Raw genomic sequence first — 24,945 nt, 5'->3', positions numbered from 1 at the left:
GTTATACTTTAACCCGAGGTGCCCCAAGCACGCACCATTTAAAACATTTCTGTCTGGCAAGTGATTACTTGCAACCAGCATACCACATGCGAGATATCACTGGTATCAAAGCAGTCTGACTTGCCTTGTTAAATAAAAGGTCAATTAAAAAATGCAAATACGTTCATCATAAACACAAATACCATTTCTGTACAATCTTAATGGCTCAATGCACTGAACAATAAATAGGGACCACATACTGAAAGTTGGTGGTCTCACTTCAATGTGTGATGGTATCATCATTGTAACATTGTAATTAACAGTGTTCACCCTTATCAATAACAAAGTAGTTAATTAATATAATGTGTTAATATATGTGTAACAATTCAGATGTAACTAAACAAGCATAGCTACAATGTAACATGATAGAATGTATGTAGGCCTATATGTCTCATATATCCAAGAAAGTGACATGTAAAAGTACATGCATACAAAATGGCTTTTTTAGCCATTTTAGACTGTCATGATCTACTCTCTCTAGTTATACAGAAACAGTATTCCTTCAAATATGAATGTCTGCCTTTGGATGACCTTTATAACATCTGCTTTCTCTTTTTGTCCCTTAAAAACGGTTGTATAATTGTGTAAAATGCTTATGAAAACACAAATATTCCAGTCTCATCCGTTCACCTTCACCTGGTGAATATGACTAAATTTCACATTTCCCCACAACAGTTGAAAGGACGTTTTTATTGAAGCCAGGTGTATACCAGTCTCTTGGTGCCTGATAATGTTCCCAGACTGCATTCCTCAAGCAGATCCTAACATTTTCCACAGCATCACCTCCGTCTGATGGTTGCCACTTAGCAGTTTTGCCTGAGAATACTGATCTTCACTGAAGTTAAATCCAAAATAAGCAAATTAATACTAAGATAACGTTTTAATAATTATGAAATAGCCAGGTATTGCATTCGTTGATGTATAGGATTCTGAAATAAGAAAAAAAAAAACATATTTTAACAATTAGCCCTTTATTCCATGGTAGCTCAAAAATAAAACATCATTTTAGATTTCCAGTCATACTATTCCATTTGTCACCATTATGCAACATTCACAATCACACAAGATACATTGTTTAGTCATTGGTCAGCTTTGCCCACCTCTCTCTACAGTAGCAGATCACCTTCCCCCTTGGACTGTTGCAATGGTCGTTCTGTCTTTTATTGAGTGAGGCCAGTTGGAGAAAAAAAGTCTCTCTGCACTTTTCTGCTCCTTCCTTTTTGATGCTAGGTAGTGTTCAAGTAAGAATAAGTCCTCAGTCATTGGTTGAATAGGCTGGACTGCCTATTGTGAGGGGATTGAGCCTCTCCTACACACAAATAAAATGGAGAAGTAAAATAGTGGCATATATTTATAGATAATCTACTTCACATTTGTACTCTGTCCACTGTAATCTTCTTTGCGACAGTCAGGGCTAAACGGCCGAGCATTAGTCTTCTTGCAGGACATGATAATATGTTTATATGATTCGTTCCTATTGGATGTGTGTGTGTGTCGACTCCGAGTCCGTGTGGATCGGGACTCCGTGTCAGGTTTTGACAGCAGTCCATTCACAGACGACTCTTGCAGAAGGCAGCCTGCCCTGCTGCGACTCACGGCACTGGGCACTGGCTCTGTTTACTGGAAGCCTGCTCCGGTGAATCAAGCAAGTATCTCAATGCTGTGAGCGGTATCTTTTCCCAAACGCGAGCCGCTTTAACTTTGCAGTACCATTGAACCTCATTCTCTCATCCAGGGGAACTCGGCGTGGATTGACATCAACTGCAGTCTCCTTTTTTTTCTGCAGAGAACAGGTTTCACTGCATGTTCGCTCTTCTTCCCTCTGTTGTCTCTTCGGGTTTCTACTCTGTGGATTGTTGCTTTGACTCCAGGCGAACAGGGGAGCAGAGATTAAATGCTCGAGCAGAACTGTTGATGAGTTAAGACTGAGCAGCACCTTGCCATGGAAGAGTATGTCCGGTCTGGGGGAATGTATGGGTTGAAAGACGAACCAGCTGCCTGATAAAGCCCTATCTGTCCCAGATAAGTGGAGCATGCATCAGAACTGCAGAGATTCTCTCAACGCTGCTGTGTTCTGATCTGCAGAGGAGTTCCTGTTACAATACTGCCTGCTTTCTACACACAGTTATTGTCCAACAGATTATTTTTCTGCCTCTGACTTCATCGCATTTATCGTGACTGTTTTCTCAGAAAGGTAAGGATTGTCTTTAAGAGAACTGAATTTCCCTATTACTTAGGCCTACTATCACTTTACCAACCATATCCAAGAGTGGTTTAATCTCTTGAAAAGTCTCTGTCTGTAACTTTCTTGTGTCACTTTATTAGGGGAATTGTTTGTCAAGTTCAGATATACACTTTCCGACTCACATATGTGAGGATATCAAGTCATTAATCACACACTACAGTTGTATATTTTACTTTCCCAGACCACAAACAAACCATCTGTAGGCTGCTTGAAATCTTGAGTTATACAAAACCAAAGTGCAGGTTTGCCATGAATCAGGTCAACTTTTAAAGAACAGAAGTGTTTGAAGTAGGCAAATTAAAATGATCCAAGGGATACCATGTTTAATTGAAAAATGGTTAATAAAAACAACCAGATGTGGATTGATTTGGTCAGCTGCCTCCCTCTCAGTTTGAGTGAATGGAAACTATTAAAATGAGGGGGGACACGTTTATATGAACCAGAACATGTAAAGCACCATTTAATTGGAATTTAATTTATGCCTTTAAAGTTGTAGATAGAGTTGTGCTCCTTGCTGTTTTTTTTCCATGTAGCCTATCAATGGGTTCCTTGCTTGAATAGGGCTGTATGTTAGCAGTGATCTAAGATCAATGTGGCTGTGATTCTGGAGAGCAATGAGGAGGCTCTTTCAGTCTAGCCAGGGCCTTGACTGCTATATTTTGAGAAGGGAAAACTCTAGAATAGCCTGTCTTTGCATCATAGTAGACAGACAATATTACGTGTAAAACGAGTTAATTAAACTGCAATGCATTGAACTGAAGAACAATAGGTAGCCTAATACGACAGGCAGAAACTTGATGTTGAAAATGTGAAATAATTGGTTAAAAATATAAATTCCAAGGAAACGACGAGATATCATCTATCTGTGTCCCATTTGAAACACACAGTTGCGCACAGTGGCAGTAAATTAGATAATTTTACTGGATATGCATTTTTTACCAATACCAAAACCATCTTGTCAACCTGCATGTGTTAACGACCGGAGAAAAAGCTAATATGCGGAGCGGAGCTCATATATTACCCCGGCCAACTCAGCGTCCTAACGGCTGTGTGTGAAGCAGTGGAACAGAGGAGAAAAACAAAATATCGATCATTCAATGTACAGCATACATTTTACTCCAGTCCAGCATTCCCTTTTCCGCCACTAAACTACCAGCACGATTCTCGATTCTGTCATATTTTGTTAGACGTTACGCCTGATGTGAAAGGCTAATGAAAGTTCCTGACTGGGTTTGATCAATTATATACACTTGTTTCTGCGTGCGATCAGCCAGCGTTAGATATGGCAATGACAGAATAAAGGTTAGTCATTAGCATAATAAGTAGGCTTACTCACAAGATAAAAAAGTGTTTATATTCATAAAAATATGTCAGTAATTCAACGTCTCAATATATATTAATTTATACAAATATGAATAAACCTACCTCAAATGAAGCTATAGGCTATAGCTGATCATCTAGAATGGCTAACTGTATTTTATTGTCTTAGTTTATAAATTGAATAATATATACATGGAATAATACTTTAGTCCCTTGCAAATAGGCTCTAGTCCATCTATCTCATCAATGTAACTTTAATTTTGGCTGCAAACAGGGTAGGTCAAATGATGCAACTAATATTATAACTCAACTGTGAAGTTGTTTGAACAGAGTCTGCACTCTTAGATTTGTTGAGGCACATTGCTACTCATTGCCTTTGATAAAGGGGATGCCATTTCACATGTTTCTGCACAAAATGTTTGAAGGAATAGTTTAGCAAATGACAGAGGTCACAACTCTTGCTCAATGGAGAGAACTCCAGCCTTGTAACCAATAGGGTTAGCTGATGCCGAAAGGGTAGGCGGAGTGTGAGTTAGTAAAATGGGAGGTGAACTTGTAGCCCGTCTCTACCCCTTTTATTGTGTTTCTATGTGAAAACACAATCTCCCTCCTTTTTTTGTTTGCCAGTTGAATGATATTTTCACGGGAACATGTAATAATGTCTTTCCAGTTTTATTTCCACTCAACTGCAATACTGGTTGTTTTGATATTCTACATTTTTTATATACTAATGTGTATTAGTTGAGGATTATGAATGTAATACATCTGCAGAATAGGTATAGGCATGTACATTTTATGAACAGAGAGAGTATCTGGTTAACTGTCAGAAGCTTGTTGAAAAGAGTACCATTAGATACATTTCAAGCTGTTGTGAATCATACACCCATGTATAGCTTAGGCCATTTATAGGCTTCTCAGTGGGTTCTCATGTGTTGGTCTATTTAATGTCTTTTAGCTCTATGCAATCACACTTTCCTGAGCCAATATGCCTTTATAAGCGCGGTATTGTTTAATTCAAACCAACAGTCGCTTTTTCGACCCAGTCTTGTGTCAGAGGGAGTGCGTCCTGTTTCAAAGAACTGCAGCTGTTGATGTACCAGAGCCCGGATTGCTCCTCTGCCTCTCTGTTCATTTCCACTCACAGATCAATAGACTCAGTGTAGTTCTCTATGGATTTAGGGGACCAAACTGGTACGTATTATCATTAGCTCTCTATTCTTGATTGCAGCTGTAGCCTACATTATTGTGATCAAGCAAAAATAGTAAAGTGTTAATTTTACCCTCATAGAGACCGTGTATTTGAGGAGAAGTAGCACATACTGTAAAATATCATATTGTATAGGCTAGAAAAATCAAGAACCACTATTAATGTTTATATTTAATATTTTTGAATAGATAACACTAAATGCCAAGAGAAGTCTGCTCAGGTATGATTGAATGGCATGCTAGAGCATCTCCTCCACTTCAATAGGATCATGTAGATGATTTTGCGTCTCCTACAGTTTTGAAGCTACACAACCATACTAGATAGCCTAATCTGTTATGACTGTATTGAGGCAATGCACTATTGATTTTGGAGTTGTATTTATACTGTGACCCCTTTGTGCACACTGGCTAAAAAAAAATATTCTTACTGAACTGAACCCACATTCAGAATGTGACCGTAGTCACATTGGGGCTTTGTTTGACTAGGCTCCTCCAAATAAAGTGGTGTGAAAGTGCCGTTGTGCTTTTTACGAATGCTGTCCAGAATGGCCCGGAGCTGTGCTTTTGCTTTTATTCACAATGTAAGGAACACCAGATTGACACAGGTCAAGAGTACATGCATTCACAGAGTTAAAGTGACTTCCTTCGCAAGTAAAATGACACACAATGAGCCCTTCAACGGACACTTAATTATGGTTAATATGTTATCTGTCTTGTACAAAGAGCAGTTTTCGGACACAATCATTTCTGTTGGTGTTTCCCCTTTATGGAGCCCTACTGTGTGGATAATCACCTCCTATTAAATGTAAAAGACAAGGCTGTAAAAAGGGCTAAGGCAAATTGTATGTAATGCGCAGGTCTTTGGGCCAAAATACCACCCCATTTTATGACTGATTTTATTTTAATATTGGCAATCGGTAAAACACTATGAGCCAGGGTGTTCCCCTCCCTGCTATTTTATGAAACATTTGTTTCCACTTGCCAAAGGTTTCTGTAGCAGTGGATAATTATTTAACTTCTGAAATGGCAGGTAAAACTTTCTGCTTGCCTTTTTAATTTCCTTCCAGGGACATGACATATCATGTACAATGGTGACAATAAACAAGGGTCAATTTAGACCCGTGAAAGAAATAGTGAGGTTCTTTTTCTATGGCTTCTATATTGTTCTTCCACTGGTCCAGTGGTAGCCATCCTTAGCTTATCGAGCATCTCTTTTTCATTAGTTTGCCCCTTTTGGTGCTCCTCTGAATAGGATTCTGGAAATAAAACGGAAACACAAAGAACTTCAAAGCATAGCTGTAAAACTCATGGCTCGTGGCATAAAACAGCGCTAAAGCGAAACAAATATGTTTTTGTTACTGGTTGTGGCCAACTATATATATTTTACAGAACCATATTGCATACGTTTAGGCATCTCTTTTTCTTCAATAGAACATGTAGTGTGTCATAAGCGGCAGGCATAAGTGTAACCAATGAGACAGTTATATTTTCTCTTGTGCCGTATATTGACAGACTTTTGTCAGCTTTGACAGAAATAATTCAAAAATGTTCTGACAAACATGTAACTTAATTAACTATGTCATTATCAACAAATGATGAAAATAATCATGAATTACTGTTATTATTAAATATATTATACACTTAAAAGAAGTACAACTAAATAGAAAAAGTTATTTTGTATTTGTTTTTAATTAAATAATAATGAAGACTGAATATAGATGCAAAATAAAATATGTCTGTAAATATATGTGCGTACACACACACGCACACACACACACACACACACACACACACACACACACACACACACACACACACACACACACACACACACACACACACACACACACACACACACACACACACACACACACCTCACTTTTGGTGGTACGTGCACTAAAGTTCTTATCCTCTGCCCGAGCCTGACCACACAGTTGGGTTTCGGGCTTGCCGTGCTGTGTTAAGAAATAAAAAAAACTGTGCGTGTCTGTGCACCTTTTAACCTACTACGGCTCTCTCAGCTGCAGCAGCCACTAATGGCACCAGGATTCCAATAATGGTTGGGCCAGGGAAATTTGATAAAACTGATGATGAAATGTATTTTTCTGATGATTGAAATGTTTCGAATGGTGATATGAATAGGCTGGAGTGCACTCAGGAGAATGATGATCCACAAGAATACGACAGGCAGGGCATTGCAGTATCAGGAGAAGCCCATATTCCAATGGCATCTGTTAACACCCATACATCCTAACAAAATACACCCTATGACTGCCCTGCTAACGTGCCTTGCTGGACCTTGTAAACAGCTACCTTTTAGATACAAGATTGTATTTAATTACTGAGAAATGCGGTATGACTAACAGAGGATAGCGACAGTGTTAAATTTCATGCTCAGAGTCGTCATTACCCTAGCTAGATCAGGGATGGGCAACTTTGATGGGGTAAAAAGGTGGCCACAAAATCTGAACTCATCATGAGAGGCCGCAGTGGCTCGCGGGTCTGTCTACCCACATCCATACCCACACATAAGTTAAATGTGGTTGGGGGCCCTCACCCACCTAACGAACAAAAGAGTTGACAGCGGAGAGAAAAAATGTATGTTTTAGAGTTAATTTCCTGCAATTGCCATGGGTGTAAAGAAAATGTTGCAGTTGTAAAGCAAGTTTGCTGCAATTCTAATAATTTTGCCATGGGTTGGAGGCAAAATTAGCAGTTTTACAGATAATTTCCTGAAATTCTACATATTTTACTTTAGGATGTAGAGAAATTTTTGCAGGTTTTCATATGATTTTGAGGGAGTGACGAGAGAGTGATTAGTAGAAGTTTAGATAGCTGGCTAGACTAATTTACACATCTTTTTTTTTTACTGACATGGGCTAATTGAGTGACTGCCAGTGACTGACATAACAAGAGAAAAACTGCTGATGCACAACCATATTTCGGAATTACACCTTATGTGATCAGAAGGGGTTTCCGATGCCCTGGATCATACAGCACACTCGGTACTGTGCCCTCAAACAGAGACGGTCCTTGGAAAAGCTGCTCTTGACAAAGATGCATTGTTGAGGTTAGCCTATAACCCACTGCACTGAGTGGCTACATGTACGAAGCTCATCTTGACTACAGTGAGGGAGCTTGTAACAAGGCGGCAACTGTCACAGCTAGACCTGCAGAGGCACTCTGTCTCTCTGTTGACAAAACAGAAGCTATATAGACGGTGGGTCAACTCAAGAGGAATTTCCAGGGGAAATGCTGAAAAACAGAGGACAAATGCCACTCCCAACAGAGATGCGTAAACGTCCAACTGAAGCCGTTTTTTAAAAATCTCAATATTAAATATTTTCTGGATAACGATTAAGTACCTTACTGTGATTATGTTTTACAATTTCAATTTAAAACAAACAAAAATAGCTTCTTAGCAAATTAACATTTTCTCAAGCAACAATTTTAGACTGTCTGGGAGTGGTCTGAGTGGAGAAGGGAAAAATGGAAAACTAGCTGTTGTTGGCAGAGAGGTTTGGAATTCTCTTTCTTATTAGTCTATTAACTAATTTACCACCTGGTGATGTCACCAGGCAGGCCAAAACTCCATCCCATAAAAACAGGCTGAAATTTCTGCCTGCCTTTTCAAACAGCTCTTAGACAAAAAAGGGCATTATTATAATTTTCTCAATTTCACAGTATTATTCCAACCTCATAATGTTGAAATATATACAAAACACAGGCGAATAACGTTTTTGACTGCACTGGGCCTTTAAGTGAAATATCGGCCCTTGGGGAGGTGAGATTTAGTTCCATTTGAGCCTGAATGTAATTCTTCCCTCTGCAGAACATAGCTTTAGTCTGGCAATGAGCCTGTGAAGTAAAAACTGACTTTCATTGGACTGAACTATTTGTTCTGTCCTGTACCTCAATATATTTGGTGTTGATGTTTTACTCTAATACTGTTTGTGGCACACCCTAACAACATGTTGCTAGTCCGTCCTTACAGCAAACACCCTGCTTGGGTGCTGAGGGTATCCAGCCTGAGAGATGAAGCCTGGATGATTTAGCAATGATGTGATTTCTACAGTGCCTTCAGAAAGAATTCACACCCCTAGACTTTTTCCACATTTTGTTGTGTTTCAACCTGAATTTAAAGTGGATTAAATTTAGATTTTGTCTAACTGGCTTACACACAATACCCCATAATGTCAAAGTGGATTTATGTTTTTAGAAATGTTTAGAAATTAATAAAAAATGGAAACGTGAAATGTCTAGTCAAAAGTATTCATCCCCTTTCTTATGGCAAGTCTTAAAACGTTAATGAGCAAAACTGTACTTAATAAGATGCATGGACTCACTCTGTACGCAATAATTGTTTCACATCATTTTTGAATGACTACATCTCTGTACCTCACACATACAATTATCTGTAAGGTCGCTCTGTTGAGCAGTGAATTTCAAACACAGATTCAACCGCAAAGACCAGGGAGGTTTTCCAATGCCTCGCAATGGGTAAAAATGAAAAACAGACATTGAATATCCCTTTCAGCATGGTGAAGTTAATAATTACACTTTGGATGGGTTATCAATACACCCAGTCACTACCATGATACGGGTGTCTTTCTTAACTCAGTTGCCGGAGAGGAAGGAATCCGCCCAGGGATTTCTCCATGAGGCCAATGGTGACATTAAAATAATTAAAGAGTTGAATGGCTGTGATAGGAGAGAAGTGAGGATGGATCATTAACATTGTAGTTACTCCACAATACTAACCTAAATTACATAGTGAAAAGAAGGAAGCCAGTACAGAATAAAAATATTCAAAAACATGCATCCTGTTTGCAATAAGGCACTAAAGTAAAACCGCAAAAAAATATGGCAAAGAAATAAACTTTATGTACTGAATACAAAGCATTATGTTTAGGGCAAGAGTACCACTATTCAAATTTTCAAGCATGGTGGTGGCTGCAACAAGGACTAGGCAGTTTTTTTTATTATAAAAAGGGCTAAGCAAAGGTAAAATCCTAGAGGCAACCATTGTTCAGTATGCTTTCCAAAAGACACATTCACCTTTCAGCAGGAAATAACCTAAAACACAATGCCAAATATACACTGGAGTTGCATACCAAGATGACATTGAATGTTTCTGGGTGGCCTAGTTGCAGTTTTGACTTAAATGGTCTTGAAAATCTATGGCTGTCTAGCAATGATCAACAACCAACTTGATAGAGCTTGAAGAAGTTTAAGAATAATGTGCAAATATTGTACAATCCAGGTGTGAAATGACTCACAGCTGTAATCGCTGCCAAAGTTGATTCGAACATGAATTGACTCAAGGGTGTGAATACTTGTGCAAATTAGATATTTATGTGTTTCATTTTCAACATATTTGCACAAATGTCAAAATACATGTTTTCACTTTGTCATTATGGGGTATTGTGTGTAGATGGGAGATACATATTTTTAATTCAGGCTGTTACATAAAAAAATGTGGAATAAGTCAATGGGTATGAATACTTTCTGAAGGCACTTTAAACAAGAAAATATAACCATTTTTAAATCCACTGTAATTCGTTGTGGCCTCACATTTGCTAGCTAGCCATATTTAAATAATTTTTACTGAAAAGAAACGCAGTTAGAGACTATAACGACCGTAATTTCTCTGTTGTAGCATAATACAATGAATCTAATGTTGTAACAAAACAATGGACAGTAGTGAGGTTATGGTTCGTATTAAACAACTGAAATAAAGTGCCACATTAGCGACAAATGTCACAACATTGCGACACCCCAGTGTGATTAAGCAGTAAGAAAGTGGACTGGCTCTACAATATGCCCACTATCCTGCCAGGTCTAAATCCCTAGTTCGGGGTGTGAAAAGAAACACAGAGACCCAAGGAGCAGGGCTGCATTGAATGCAGATTGTGTCGGATTAACACGGGGAAGATTGAGCGATTGTGGCCGTGGTGACTTTCCTGTACAGCTTTGCTTGTACAGCTGCACCAGGCCTGGCATCGTACTGACGCTTGCCCAGAATGGGCTATATTTGGGTTTATCTGTCTGACAGTTAGATTTTCAGTTTTATAAAAACATTTTTTTGTATCAGTTGGAATATCAAAATGTACAGAGCTTCTTGTATGTTCCAAAAGTGTATTTAAAAAATGACGTGATGAAACTACACTCAGAATCTATGCCTCCCTCCAAATAAAGTGTGGAACATTAGTAGGTGGCATTTCTGTCACAAAATCACACAAACTATGACTTCTTTTATCATTCAGGGGACTTGTTTGCTGAATAGTGATTCACCTCCTACTAGGTTGGTTGTAATTAAATATGGTATGAGAAATATAACCCCTACCACCACACACCTGCCTGGCATTATCATCTGAACTGAGCCACATGTCTCATGCCTGAGTTGGTATTACCATTAACATCCTTTAAAGACATGGAATAAACAATGTGCTCTTTATTTTTTATTTTTTTGCACTTCTTTCAGTTAGGAAATTGGAGATTACCATAAATATGAAACTTTTACACTAAATTAGGTTTAGTTGTATATATGAATGCTTATTGTGCGCAAAGGATTTGTTACACTTGAGTGAGCACTGAATTAAAATATATAGGCTATTGTCAGTAACATGCAACATGAACATCCCGTTTCTCAATCCCCTGCAGCAACTGGTGTAAGCCATGCAATTGGGTAGTTGATGGAATAAAATACTATTTAAAAAAGAGAGACAAAAAGAGGGGAAGCAGGGGTGTATTTTTGTCCTTGCAGAGCTGCACTGGTTGCCGCTCGTGGCATTTCCATCATTCATCACCTCGAGCTGATAACTAGCAAGTCTGGAGCGAGCTGACAGGATGCATCCAGCCCCCATTACCATCAGAAATAGGTCCAGCAGGCCCTAGGGCAGCCAAGGAGCCACAGCTCCAAAAGGGAGCCTGTTCAAAGTCTCTAAAAAGTTGGCTTTGTTGTGCCTGATAACATCTAGGATTGGCACAGGCACCTTTTTTTTTTGCATTGCCTGAGAGATCCTCCTGTTGTTAACCCTGTAGCCTTTACTAAATGAACAGCGTTGTGGAAACGTAGCCTCGAGAACTTGATTAATCTGACCATTAGCAAAAATTGTAAACATTTTGTATCTAAGACATGCTACACAAATCCTACATACCTAAGTGCATTAGCCAAAAAGGGGACATTTGTCAAACTTTGTATTTTTTACATTTTTTTTTTCCGATTTACATTGTAGGCCAGGGATAAAATAATGTAGTGTAGCCTATTTATTTCCTTGACATTAGTGGACTTTCAGATTTCTCAGAGAAATGTTCCAATAAGGTGTTGATATTTGCATGATTCACAACTGGAGCATGCACCAGTAGCCTGAAACAAAATGCTATTTGATGTTACCTACACTACCGTTCAAAAGTTTGGGGTCACTTAGAAATATCCTTGTTTTTGAAAGAAAAACACTTTTTTATCCCTTAAAATAACATCAAATTGTTCAGAAATACAGTGTAGACATTGTTATTGTTGTAAATGACTATTGTAGCAGGAAATGACAGATTTATCATGGAATATCTACATAGGCGTACAGAGGCCCATTATCAGTAACCGTCACTCCTGTCACGTTCGCATGAATTATTCGGGAGACAGGCGCAGGAATGCGTAATAGTGTTTTTTATTGAGCCCAAATTACGGCGTGCCAAGTAAAGGCATGGGGACGAAGATCAAACAAACACGTAACAAAACACAGGGTCGAAACCTAAAACAAAAGAGTGAGGAGTACCTCGAATAAATAACACGCGCGCACACTGATTAACACACAGGGCAAGACCCGTAATCATTTGCGGAATCCACAATGGCACGAAAGCCAAAACACACAACACAGGTACTCACACGCATCTACCGACATTGTAACAATAATCAACAGCCCAATGGAAACCAAAGGGCACACTGATACAAGTAATAATCAGTGGGAATCGGGGACAGGTGTGTGTAATGAAAGTTCCGGAGGGATCTGTGACAACTCCTGACAACTCCTGTGTTCCATTATGGTAGCACAGCTGTAAACTGTTGTTCTGATTAAAGAAGGAATAAAACTGGCCTTCTTTAGACTAGTTGAGTATCTGGAGCATCAGCATTTACAGGCTCAAAATGGCTAGAAACAAAACCTTCCTTCTGAAAATCATCAGTCTATTCTTGTTCTGAGAAATGAAGGCTATTCCATATGAGAAATTGCCAAGAAACTAAAGGTCTCGCACAAGCTGTGTACTACTCCCTTCACAGAACAGCGCAAACTGGCTCTAACCAGAATAGAAAAAGGAGTCGCCTCTTCACTGTTGATGTTGAGACTGGTGTTTTGCGGGCACTATTTAATGAAGCTGCCAGTTGAGGATTTGTGAGGCATATGTTTCTCAAGCTAGACACTCTAATGTACTTGTCCTCTTGCTCAGTTGTGCACCAGAGCCTCCCGCTCCTGTTTCTATTCTGGTTAGAGCCATTTTGCGCAGTTCTGTGAAGGGAGTAGTACACGGCATTGTGCGAGATCTTCAGTTTCTTGGCGATTTCTCAAGTAGAATTGCCTCCATTTCTCAGAACAAGAATTGACTGACGAGTTTCAGAAGAAAGGTCTTTGTTTCTGGCCATTTTTAGCTTGTTATCGAACCCACAAATGCTCATGCTCCAGATACTCAACTAGTCGAAAGAAGGACAGTTTAATTGCTTCTTTAATCTGAACAACAGTTTTCAGTTGTGCTAACATAATTGCAAAAGGGTTTTGTAATGATCAATTAGCCTTTTAAATGATAAACTTGCATTAGCTAACACAATGTGCCATTGGAACACAGAGGTGATGGTTGCTGATAATGGGCCTCTGTACGCCTATGTAGATATTCCATAAAAAAAATATGCTGTTTTCAGCTACAGTAGTCATTTACAACATTACTAACAATGTCTACACTGTATTTCTGATCATCTGATGTTGTTTTAATGGACTTCTTTTTTTTCTTTTCAAAAACAAGAACATTTCTAAGTGACCCCAAACGTTTGAACGGTAGTGTACGACAATTACAGATATCAACATTGTATTTTTTTCTAATGTTACTGAAGTTAAATTGTGTTGTTGATGTACTAAGTGTAAATACAGACATGCTGTTTGTCAATTTTCATTTTTTACTTCCATACCATTCCATCTCTGTTTTTTGCCAGACAGAATAGGTTTTAATTCACGTTAGGTTCACAACTAGTACCTATAGGGGTCACTGGTCTGCACTAAGGATGGTTAACTGAACTTATGATTGGACATTGAATCAGTGTGGAATTTCTCAATGTTTGCAATCTGGTGTCATGAGTTCTCAATTTTATTAAACCATCACACCATGTTCAAGTCATACCATTAGGAACCAAGTAGACAAAGAGAAACCATTGTGGAACATGTCAACAACGACAATTCAAGTCTTGTGTTTGTGGGGAATCTTGGGTTGGGTCCTATTTAAGCAATTGCCTTTGTCAAAGCCACATTAGTCCTGTAATTAGATTATCTTCTGTCGCCGTGGCTTAGTACATTTTGTTGTTCTGTGAATGCCTCGCCCGTGTCAAGAAACATTTAAGTAGATATCTCACAGGGAGCCTGTTGTCTTGTGAGGAGATTTCCACCACTAAACAAGGGCCATTATCGAGATATTACCCTCTTTCACAGCATGGTGCTCTGTTATCACACGTCCTCCATATTCATATGGAGTTTTTAACTCCCTATTATAATTTTGTATAATTTAGAGCTGTGGTAATTACACTTCAGTGGATTACCTGTGCAGAGATACCAGAGATGGCAATCTATACCTCATGTTGGCTCGGGCGTAGCAGTTCAAAGGTATGACCTAGACTGAAATTTTATCAGTATGTATAACACAGAATGGGTCAACCTTTCAGGATTTGTTTGGGAATTTGAATTCCTTTGGTATTCAAAAGGAGAGGGTTTATGACAGGAAAGATAATTTTCCCAGTGAATATTTTATCTCCAATTCGCTTACAGTTTGCTGTATCATCCTCTGTGTCTTTGGATTTGCCGACTTTGGTCCAGTTACTCTGAGTCGTTTGTTTTCCCTCCTTTGTTATCACAAAAGAGCAAACACATCTTAAACATGCACAAGGTGCAGAAGCAGTGATTGCTGTATCGGTTGTCCTGCTGTGGGTGGTAGAGGGCGATAACGTTGCCAGTAAGCCATTTACATTAGAATCATTTTTTATCACGCCAAGACTGATTCTTGGAAAGATTATTGTCCATTGAAGGGAGGCACGTCCTTTTGAAAGGACATATTTTTGCACGTCTGACGTTGTAGCTTTAACAAAAGGGATTGGAAATAAGATGCTAACACTCAATATATATCTGTTATATTGAAGTAATATATATCAATGAAATGGAATGTGACTGTTTAATACCGTAGGTTGCAATATGTGTCATGTTTGTTTATTGTTCAGCCCTTTGGTTATATAGCAACATGTAATACAGCAATTATAGTAAATTGTTTTCAGTTTCATAGAGCACTGACAATGTATTCTGTTTAAGTTTTATGCATGTGGAAAAAACAATCAATTCTCACTATAATTTTATGGAAAAGCCCACAATGTTTACACCTTGAAGATAACACAGCTGAAACTATTACAACATTTTATGACTTCCTCGTTGTTTAAAGACGATGAGTTGTTGCAACCCAGTCAGTCTACAGTAGGCCTAGACACACACCTGGGCTCCACTCTGTTACAGTTATGCAGACGGGCGTGCTCAATGAGCCAATCCAAGGACGTTTGCATCACAATCGTTCGTATAACACTGGGTGAACACATGTTAATGAACATGTAACTGCACAGATGAAAGCTCAGTCCAAAAGCTGCTCTCTGTCACAACCCAAGGCAGAGGGCAACAAGCACTGATACTGATCGAACATGGCCTTAAATATGATGTAAATTCATTCATATAGCTCCACAACCAAACCAGTTTAAAATGACTGCATTGAATGAATGAGTATTTATGATATTACAGTGCCTAAAATCTGTTATAATAGTTATACTTAATATAATATACCGTACTTCATGTTGTACGGTGCATTGGAGAGGCAAACCATTCATTTGCAAGCAACAGTATCTTAAAAAAAGCTAAATATACGAAACAAGGTTTAACAAGTTGCATTACCTGTTAGTCAATATTTAGATCTGACAACTGATTGCTCTCAAGAAATACTACACCAACTTCTTTTTGCCTCCTGGTTTCCTGATGAGAGCCAACCAGTGTTATTCTACCTTGTTTAGCATGCAATGACATACAACACTTCCCTTGTCTCACGAAGGCATTCATGTCATCTTTTGAGATTGAAAATAGATGCTACAGCAGCGAGAAAATGTAGAGGGTGAAGTTTGACATGTCTGCTCCAGTGCTGGCTCAATGTGTTTGTGTTGCTGCTCTAAGGGAAAGGTCCTTGCTCTGCTGTCTATTTTAGTAAGGGCTGAGATTATAGCATCCCTCATTTTGCTTTCGTTTGTCCTTCCTCGGAGCCATAGGAAGGATCAAAGCCTCAATTAGATAGTGTGCCAGGACAGGAAAACTGGAGTATAATGTGTCATCTTAAAGAATTAGCACACCTTCCTAAACTATTGTTTTGCCTATATTGTACACCACACTTCTGTGCACTTTATATATACAATCATATCACTCTATAGTGTCTCCTATCATACCCTTTTTCTTTTTTGTCTTCCAGTGATAGCAACGATTTGTCTAAATGGAGATAAATTGGCTGCTTACCTACTTGCTCCACATCCATTCTAGATGTTGCTTTTACGAGTCATCGTCTGTGTTAAGTTTTTCATGTTTAGTGTTGCCACCCACCATCTTAAAAATTAACCTTCCTGTTGAATAATGCCTCACGATCATGGTGAATTATTGATGGGCCTGGTCCTTAATAGAGGGAAAGAGCAGGCTTTTTACCCATTCATCTGCTTATTTTCATCCTGTTGTACAGAGAGATTAAAGCTGCTCACTGGTGCAATTCATGGTAAAGGTAACCACACTTCCACTTGCACGGAGGAAAAAACAAGTATTGTGAACCTAACGGTATACTTTTTCGGTATCAACACTGAGTATTATGTGTTCTCTCTGTGTACTGTATACAACTAATGTGTTGTATCCGCGTGGCAAATTAAAGCTCAGACAGCCTTGGCGATTTGCCATAGCCTTGGAAGTTCTCTCTCTGACCGGGTTGTTATTAGATGTGGAAGTTTGATTCGGGAATACGTCAGCACAGATGAAGTGGACAACATTGACCCGACACCCAGTATTTTGTGCCAAGTGCCTGTCTGACTTTGTCTTCACCAATACCGCATTGTATCATTTTTTAATGAGCGCAACACTGATGCATTCCGCTGAAATTGAGAAGATGAGCTAAGGAGAACTTGGCTGGGCCAACTGCCGAGCTTCATTTTGTGATCCCTGATTTGTTATGACTAATTTAGGCACAGCATCATGGCACAATGGATCATAGGACAAACGCCTCTGTTGTGCTCATGAAATGCTCTCTGAACAGAAATCCTACTAAATATATCCACATTGGGTTGTCTGTCTCCCTGCATCCAATGTTATACTGAGAGTAGTCCATGCACTGTCTTTTTCAAGGATAAATGTATAGTATCAAGGACTTATTGGAGTTGATTGGCAGGTACTATCGCCATGAGACACCTATATAATGGTGGGTCTCACATTTCTGACCTCCTTATTTATCTTCCTGTATTAATGTCAGCCTATTAATTCCTGAGCTGAGAAGCATTGACAATGGCACCATCTAACAGCTACGGCCGAACAATTCTTATCTCCTTTGTCTCGAAAGGAATAGTTTTGTGCTATCAGTACATGGAAATTACATTTTCAAATTTGCTATAATCCACTTCATTTCCACTAAAACATCAACATGACCACTAATAATGTATGGAACCTGTATTAGAACTTGTTACCATCTTACCATCTGAATTCATCTAGCTATAATCTACATGGAGAGACCGGTATAGGCTTCTCTCAGAACTGATAGGGTTTTCTGTTGCATTGCTAAAATGATTATGTGGTTATGGATTCCATACTAGTGGGAGAAAGGGCAAAACAACACAAACCATGTATTGGTACAGCCCAATAATATTTTCACATTCCTAAATACAAAAAAATTGACACATTTCCATGCTGAACCAGAGAAGATATTTGAACCACTGTTTGGGATCAGAATGTAGACATATGATACTGTATGTAATAGAGATGATGTAGATTTCCCACAAATATGTTTATTCCTGGTTTATTGTTGACTTGTATTAACTAAGCGAATCTGTACTTAGTTATATGTCTTACTCATCCAAGACATATTTTGGTTAGTGGCCTTTTTCCGTTTTCTCCCCCAATGTTTTATTAATGACCTATCTTAGGTCATGATTGTTTTATTTAGTAGCCATATGTCCTGGCCAATGGGGAATGCGCTAATCGATTAATTGAATGGCCAGTAAAAATGATTTATGGGGAGAACAGAAAGAGCAATGGGCGGTACAGTTCCAACCTTAGAGATGTATTCACTGTGTCGTCTACACTACTGTATAATTCTCTATAGTGGAGGTGTAGCAAAACTGAATGGTTACTCTTTGCTACATTCAGAGAAAAATCCTAATATTTAGTTATATTCTGAAAAAACTGTGTTCATATACTCTGAGATGATTAAGTACAGCTAGTTAATAACTGAGAATGGGAAAATACTTACCTGACTCAGATCTCTGAGTTGTAGATTTGTGTCTACGATTGCATGACAGTGCGAATTGTCATTGTTTTAGAAGCAAAATGGAGGAGCAGTATTTAGTTTTTGTCCTGAAAAGACAGCTCTGACTACTGCAATATGTTTTGGACAAGGGAGAGGGGCGTAATGAATTGTTAGCTAATCATTTTTTACTGGACTAGTGAGAATGTACACGCACAACATTTATATAAGAGATTGTACGCCATCTGTTGCGACATTTCATTTTCCTAAAATAGTGGAGTGACCCAATTTACCACTGCTACTTCAGAAAAGTATGATTTTTTGGTTTTGCTTTGTGTGCCCCCTTCCCTTCTCATCCCTCCCAGAATAGCTATAGCAAAGCTGTTCTGGTGAGCAGTGTGTGTTTGACCTAGTATTTCGCCATGATGATCTCTGTCAGGGTCATGGGGCTGTGTTCAGGGGCAACAGCAGTCGCACTATGTTTGGTTGTGGTGTCAGTCATGCTCCTTGTTCTGACTCTGCTCCATGCTGCTCTCAATCATTCCGCCACCGAAGGGTCAGCGACTTGATTCCACTCCCAGCCATTTCGAACTCAGTGGGACTCCACAAGTCATCTGATCACTGGCTCAATCTCTTCCCCACCGGAGGGAGAATTTTCTGATTTACGCTTGCAAATTGTACATCTGCAGCAGTGTCAGAGAAGAAATGCAATCTCTTTAAGGAATATATTTCCTCAACGAGCCAGGCTAGGTTACTCCATAACTGAGCCACAGGTCCCTAGGTATTTTATGCCTTCAAAGATTATAATTTTTTACTTGGTAAGACATGAGGATAAGGAGAGTTTGGACAAATGTGGAAAGGACTATAGTGTGATTGTATGATTATATATATTTTTTAACCAAATGGGAGCAGCTATATTTTCATTCAACATGTGCTGAACCAGCACACCAAATCGTTGGATGCGATTTACATTTTGGTGAATCACTGGCCCCCTTTTTTACATTGTTGGGATGTTCCGTGACAATTAACATCCCTACTCTTTCTTGAAGCCTGGGGGCTAATGCAGAGGTCAAGAAACACCTGCAGGCTGTCAATCATTTATTGTAACCTAGACCCATCCCCCTATGTCGCTTTATCCTGTCTCCTCCCCATTCTTCCAGACCTCGTTTCATATAATGGCCAGCTCTTCCTCTATTCTCTTGTGGCCCCCTTCAGCAGCTTGAGAGGGACAACAGATCTTTGTCCAAAGGACTTAGCATTCTTTCACATCTGCCACTTGTTCTCGGGGCCCGTCATTCAAATTTCAAACTCTTCCTTTTTAATAGCTCCCTTCCTCCCGAATACTTAGCTTTTGTTGCTTTTTAATCAAAAGAACAAATGGGCTCCGCAATTCACGTTTGTCACTCTTACGTCGATTTGATTATAAAGCTGTCTGCCGGTGCTTTGGTTGGATACAGCATGTGGACATATGTTGAAAGCCTTTGGGCCAACACCTCTGTGGCTTCTCTATCTCTCCGAGTGCATATGTCTGCATTTGCCTCGTATTTAGCAAAGACAATGCTGTGCCTGTTGACATTTCACAATCTGTTCTTACCATTCACAGTACATTGACCTCCTATGATGCTTCTTGTGAAATTGAACGTAGCCTAGGATGATGATTCCTCTGACAACTTTCAATATGACAGTTGGCGCTTTTAAGGCCCGTCTCAGATCAAATCAGAGTCAAGAGTTGGTTAAGAAAACAGTCAGGATATGATCACCGGTGGTTTCGGCTCTAGCTACAGGGTAAAAAAGGTCTCCAGCAGAGAAGGGAGACCTCGGCACGTTTAATGATGAGAATGGCAGGCAGGCAGACTCCCCCATTCGCCTTTGGTGTCTCAGCATGCTAAACACTCTCAGCATGATACAAAGATTATTAAAGTATAGAACTGTTATCATGCATTTACAGAACACCCATTCTCCATGTAGTAGGGATCTGCCGTCTCTTTTATTTATTTATTTTCGATGTGGGGGAGCGTGCTGCCTCTGAGGCAGACAGCGCAGTGCTGTTGAAGACATTCTGTCTTTGTCTGCTGCAGCTGCTACATCCCTACATATATGATGCTGATATAGAAGCCTAGTCATACTGATACAGTACCATGGCCTCAAGCAAAGGAAACGTTTTCTTGTCTCTCTGTATCTGCTCCAGAATGGGTTTTTCACGAAAACTACAATAGTGCATAAATGTGTTTTTAGGTCATAAAGGATTTCAGTGCAACTCTCTTTTTGTTGAGTGCTCTTCGGTTGTACTGTAGTTTAATTTTCAAGATAAAGGAAACTAGGTTCCTGTTATGACGATTTTGTCCTATATTGAAAAAGCTATGAGAGCCGTCCCTGCTCCACATGAGGCAATTGTGAAAAGTAAAGTCTGAATATGTTTGTGGTCTTTCAAGGTCATCTCAATTCCTATTGCAGACATAATACAGAGTTGGCTTATTTTAAGTTTGCTTTATCCAATCCAATTTTGTATGGGATGGCACCTTGCTTGTGAAAAGGAAATCTCTTAGCCCATACACATGTAACAGTATTGATTCGGTACCTCTCTATTTATTTATTTGTTTTTTTTATTTCAAACCCATCCCCCCACCACCTCCCACCCCTTCGGAGGACAAAGGCAACCTTGTTTTACACTCTTGTTTATACAGATATTTTGCTACATACATTTCACATATATGGAACTTTTCCACACAGTATTACATGATTACATGACAAAAATACAGTTCAGTATACACACCACATTCAGACACATGCGGCACACATGATTCCTGGCGCTCTCGGCCCCAGCCACTACAGATCAAGAGTTTTTAATCTTATCCCTCAGCTACTCTCAGCCCATCCCACCTATCTCCGCAAACCACCCGCTCTTGTTTTCCATGTGCCATATATTTTTAAACTTTGCTGTGATGTCTTACATGAATTCTGAACCTTTCTAATCTCATAGTATCCACAGATTGTAATATTATGTTGTGAATTTGTGAATTTTGTGAATTTTCAGCCATTCCTGAACCTGTGACCAGAAACAAGCCACATGGGCACAATATCAGAATAAATGTTCTAATAAATGTTCCTGACTTTCTCCCCTTTTCCCTTGCCTCCTCCATTTCTGTGGTAATGCTACAACCAGTTGGTTATAACTTTGGATAGAGCAAACATTCTCATATATTTTTGAAAGCTGCATGTGTGACATAACTTCCCCATTCTTATTCATAGTAAAGATAATACAATTCGTTTTTTTAAATCCAAAAATAATGTTTTTTCATCAATCAGTATATTTTTAGTTTAACCATAATATTTGGTCTGGCTTTTCAGGAGGATGAAATGTAAATTGTAACCAGCTTCGTATTGCTTGTTTCATTTTCAATGAACCAAAAATGAAAGGTTGTAAATTGGGTAAAGGCAAGAAGGTCATCTTTGAACAGCAGGAGGAAGAGCTATTCTTACTAATCTGCTGCAGAACGAGTTTGGATGTAGTATAACTTTTGTATGACTGCAACTTTTAGTGAGACGTTTAATGCTTTAATATTTCATCATTTTAGCCCCCCAAACTCGTATTCATTATATAAATAAGAACATTTAATTTTGCCTGGCTTACTTTTCCAAATAAAGTGAAATATTTCTTACTCATATAATTAGGTTTTAGTCCAGAGAGGCTAGAGAAATTATCTATGTCGCCAATGAGACTGTGCGGGGATCCAGATTGAGGACTTAAGAGAATTAGAGCCATCGGCATGCACTGAAATTTTTGTTTTTAAACCCTGGATTTCTAACCCCTTGATTTTAATAACTAACATTTCGATGGCCATAACAAACATATATGGAAACAGTGGACAACCTTGTTAAACTCCTCTTGACAAATCAATATTTTCTGAGAAGTAACCATTATTTACTATTTTACATCTGGGGTTGCTATACATATCTTTAAGCCATTGTATAAGAGACTGACAATTAAAATAGTCCAGGCATTTATATATAAAGTATGACTAGAATTGATCAAAGGCCTTTTCAAAATCTGCTATGAAGACCAGGCCTGGTTTCTTTGATGTTTCATAGTGTTCTATTGTTTTAAGTAATTGACTTATATTATCTCCAATGTATTGTTTGTGTAAAAAAACCTGTCTGATCAGGATGAATAATATCCGGTAAAACCTTGTTTAATTCTATCTGCTATGCATTTTTCCAGGGTTTTTGCATCACAACATTGAAGTTGTAATGGGCCTCCAGTTTTTTAAGTGGACTCGATCTTTATACTTACCACCTGGGTCCTGTTTCAGTAATAGTGAAATCAGACCTTCTTGCTGAGTATCTGATAGTCAACCATTTTAATAGGAGTAGTGAAAACATGCTAATAGTGGATCTTTTAGTACATAAAAAAAGTTTTTGTATAAGTCTACTGATATGCCATCAAGCCCTGGAGTTTTTCCGAACTGAAAATATGTAATATCGTCATGAAGTTCCTCCCCTGTAATTTGGCCTTCATACAAATATTTTTGTACATTTGTGAATTTTACACCATTATTAGGAAAAATGTCCCTACAGTTACTATCATTCGGTAAAGATGGAGGTAACTAAAAAGAGAACATACTGTGCCTTCAGAAAGTATTCATACCCCTTGACTTATTCCACATTTTGTTGTGATTTGTTTTTTACCGTAATGATTGAAAATAATTGAAAATTAAATACAGAAATATCACATTTGTTTTAAAAAAATCTAATCTGTGCCTCAAAACCAAAAAGTTTCACGTCTTGACTGTTGACCAATGACCAGTCATCAGCATTGGTGTGCAAAGGCAGGTGCATATATACAGATTAGTGACCAGAAAGTAGTCTACCTACATTAATATTACTCATATAAAGTAGGCTACCGTTTTAGCAATCTGCTATGGATGCTAGTGTTGCACAGTATAGTGAAACTCCTGTACTTTTTCGATACTATAACATGAAAAATGGTTCGGTACTAGCATTTGTGTTAGTTTCGGTACTTCTATCAAATGTGTCTCATGTCTTAGAAAAACTTGATCCTTTCTCAATCAGTATATCAGCGCAGCCGATGTCCCCTTATAGTGTGAGCGCTCCGTGCATTTCTCAGGTGTGCTCCACTTAAAAATAATAATAATAACATATATATTTTGTAGGGGCTTTAATATTGCAGAGAGATTGTAGCTTCCATCAATGTAATTGTCTGCATCACTTCCAATCCCCATATATGCACACACACACACACACACACACACACACACACACACACACACACACACACACACACACACACACACACACACACACACACACACACACACACACACACACACACACACACACACACACACACACACACACACACACACACTTACAGTTGAAGTCGGAAGTTTACATACACTTAGGTTGGAGTCATTAAAACTCGTTTTTCAACCACTCCACAAATTTCTTGGTAACAAAGTATAGTTTTGGCAAGTCAGTCAGGACTTCTACTTTGTGTATGACTCAAGTCATTTTTCCAACAATTGTTACAGACAGATTATTTCACTTTAAACAGCTTGGAAAATTCCAGGAAATTATGTCACGTCATAGAAGCTTCTGATAAGCTACTTGACATCATTTGAGTTAATTGGAGGTGTACCTGTGGATGTATTTCAATGCCTACCTTCAAACTCAGTGCCTCTTTGCTCGACATCATGGGAAAATGAATATAAATCAGCCAAGACCTCAGGAATTTCTTTTGTAGACGTTCACAAGTCTGGTTCATCCTTGGGAGCAATTTTCAAACGCCTGAAGGTACAACGTTCATCTGTACCATCAATAGTATGGAAGTATGAACACAATGGGACCAGGCAGGCGTCATTCCTCTCAGAAAGGAGACGCATTCTGTCTCCGAGAGATGAACGTACTTTGGTGCGAAAAGTGCAAATCAATCCCAGGTTGAAACAGGTACAAAAGTATCCACAAGTCCTATATTGACATAACCTGAAAGGCCGCTCAGCAAGGAAGAAGCCACTGCTCGAAAACCGCCATAAAAAAAGCCAGACTATGGTTTGCAACTGCACATGGGGACAAAGATGGTACTTTTTGGAGAAATGTCCTCTGGTCTGATGAAGGAAAAATAGAACTGTTTGGCCATAATGACCATCATTATGTTTGGAGGAAAAAGCGGGATGCTTGCAAGCTGAAGAACACCATCCCAACCGTGAAGCACGGGGGTGGCAGCATCATGTTGTTTGGGCTGCTTTGCTGCAGGAGGGACTGGTGCACTTCACAAAATAGATTACTTCACAAGGCAGAAAAATATGTGGATATGTTGAAGCAACACCTCAAGACATCAGTCAGGAAGTTAAAGCTTT

The 24,945-nt window shown here is 38.9% G+C and overlaps 1 protein-coding gene across 12 annotated transcripts in view; it reads left to right on the top strand.

Annotated features, from left to right (window-relative positions):
- The first annotated feature begins 1,563 nt into the window (after window positions 1-1,563).
- adgrl2a (adhesion G protein-coupled receptor L2a) overlaps window positions 1,564-24,945 on the top strand; it is a 187,851-nt gene continuing 164,469 nt past the window's right edge. For 4 of the 12 annotated variants that reach the window (XM_035774608.2, XM_035774600.2, XM_052523435.1 and 1 more), the window contains exon 1: window positions 1,570-2,233. The gene's annotated coding sequence lies outside the window, so the exon portion shown is untranslated. Of the gene's footprint in view, window positions 2,234-24,945 lie in introns of all 12 variants that reach the window. The other 8 variants (XM_052523432.1, XM_035774596.2, XM_052523436.1 and 5 more) reach the window with 5 other exon arrangements.

Source organism: Oncorhynchus keta, chromosome 8 (assembly GCF_023373465.1).
Source record: "Oncorhynchus keta strain PuntledgeMale-10-30-2019 chromosome 8, Oket_V2, whole genome shotgun sequence".
Lineage (NCBI taxonomy): Eukaryota > Metazoa > Chordata > Actinopteri > Salmoniformes > Salmonidae > Oncorhynchus > Oncorhynchus keta.
Note: the sequence above shows the minus strand (reverse complement) of the source record. Positions and strands in the feature narration are given on the sequence as shown.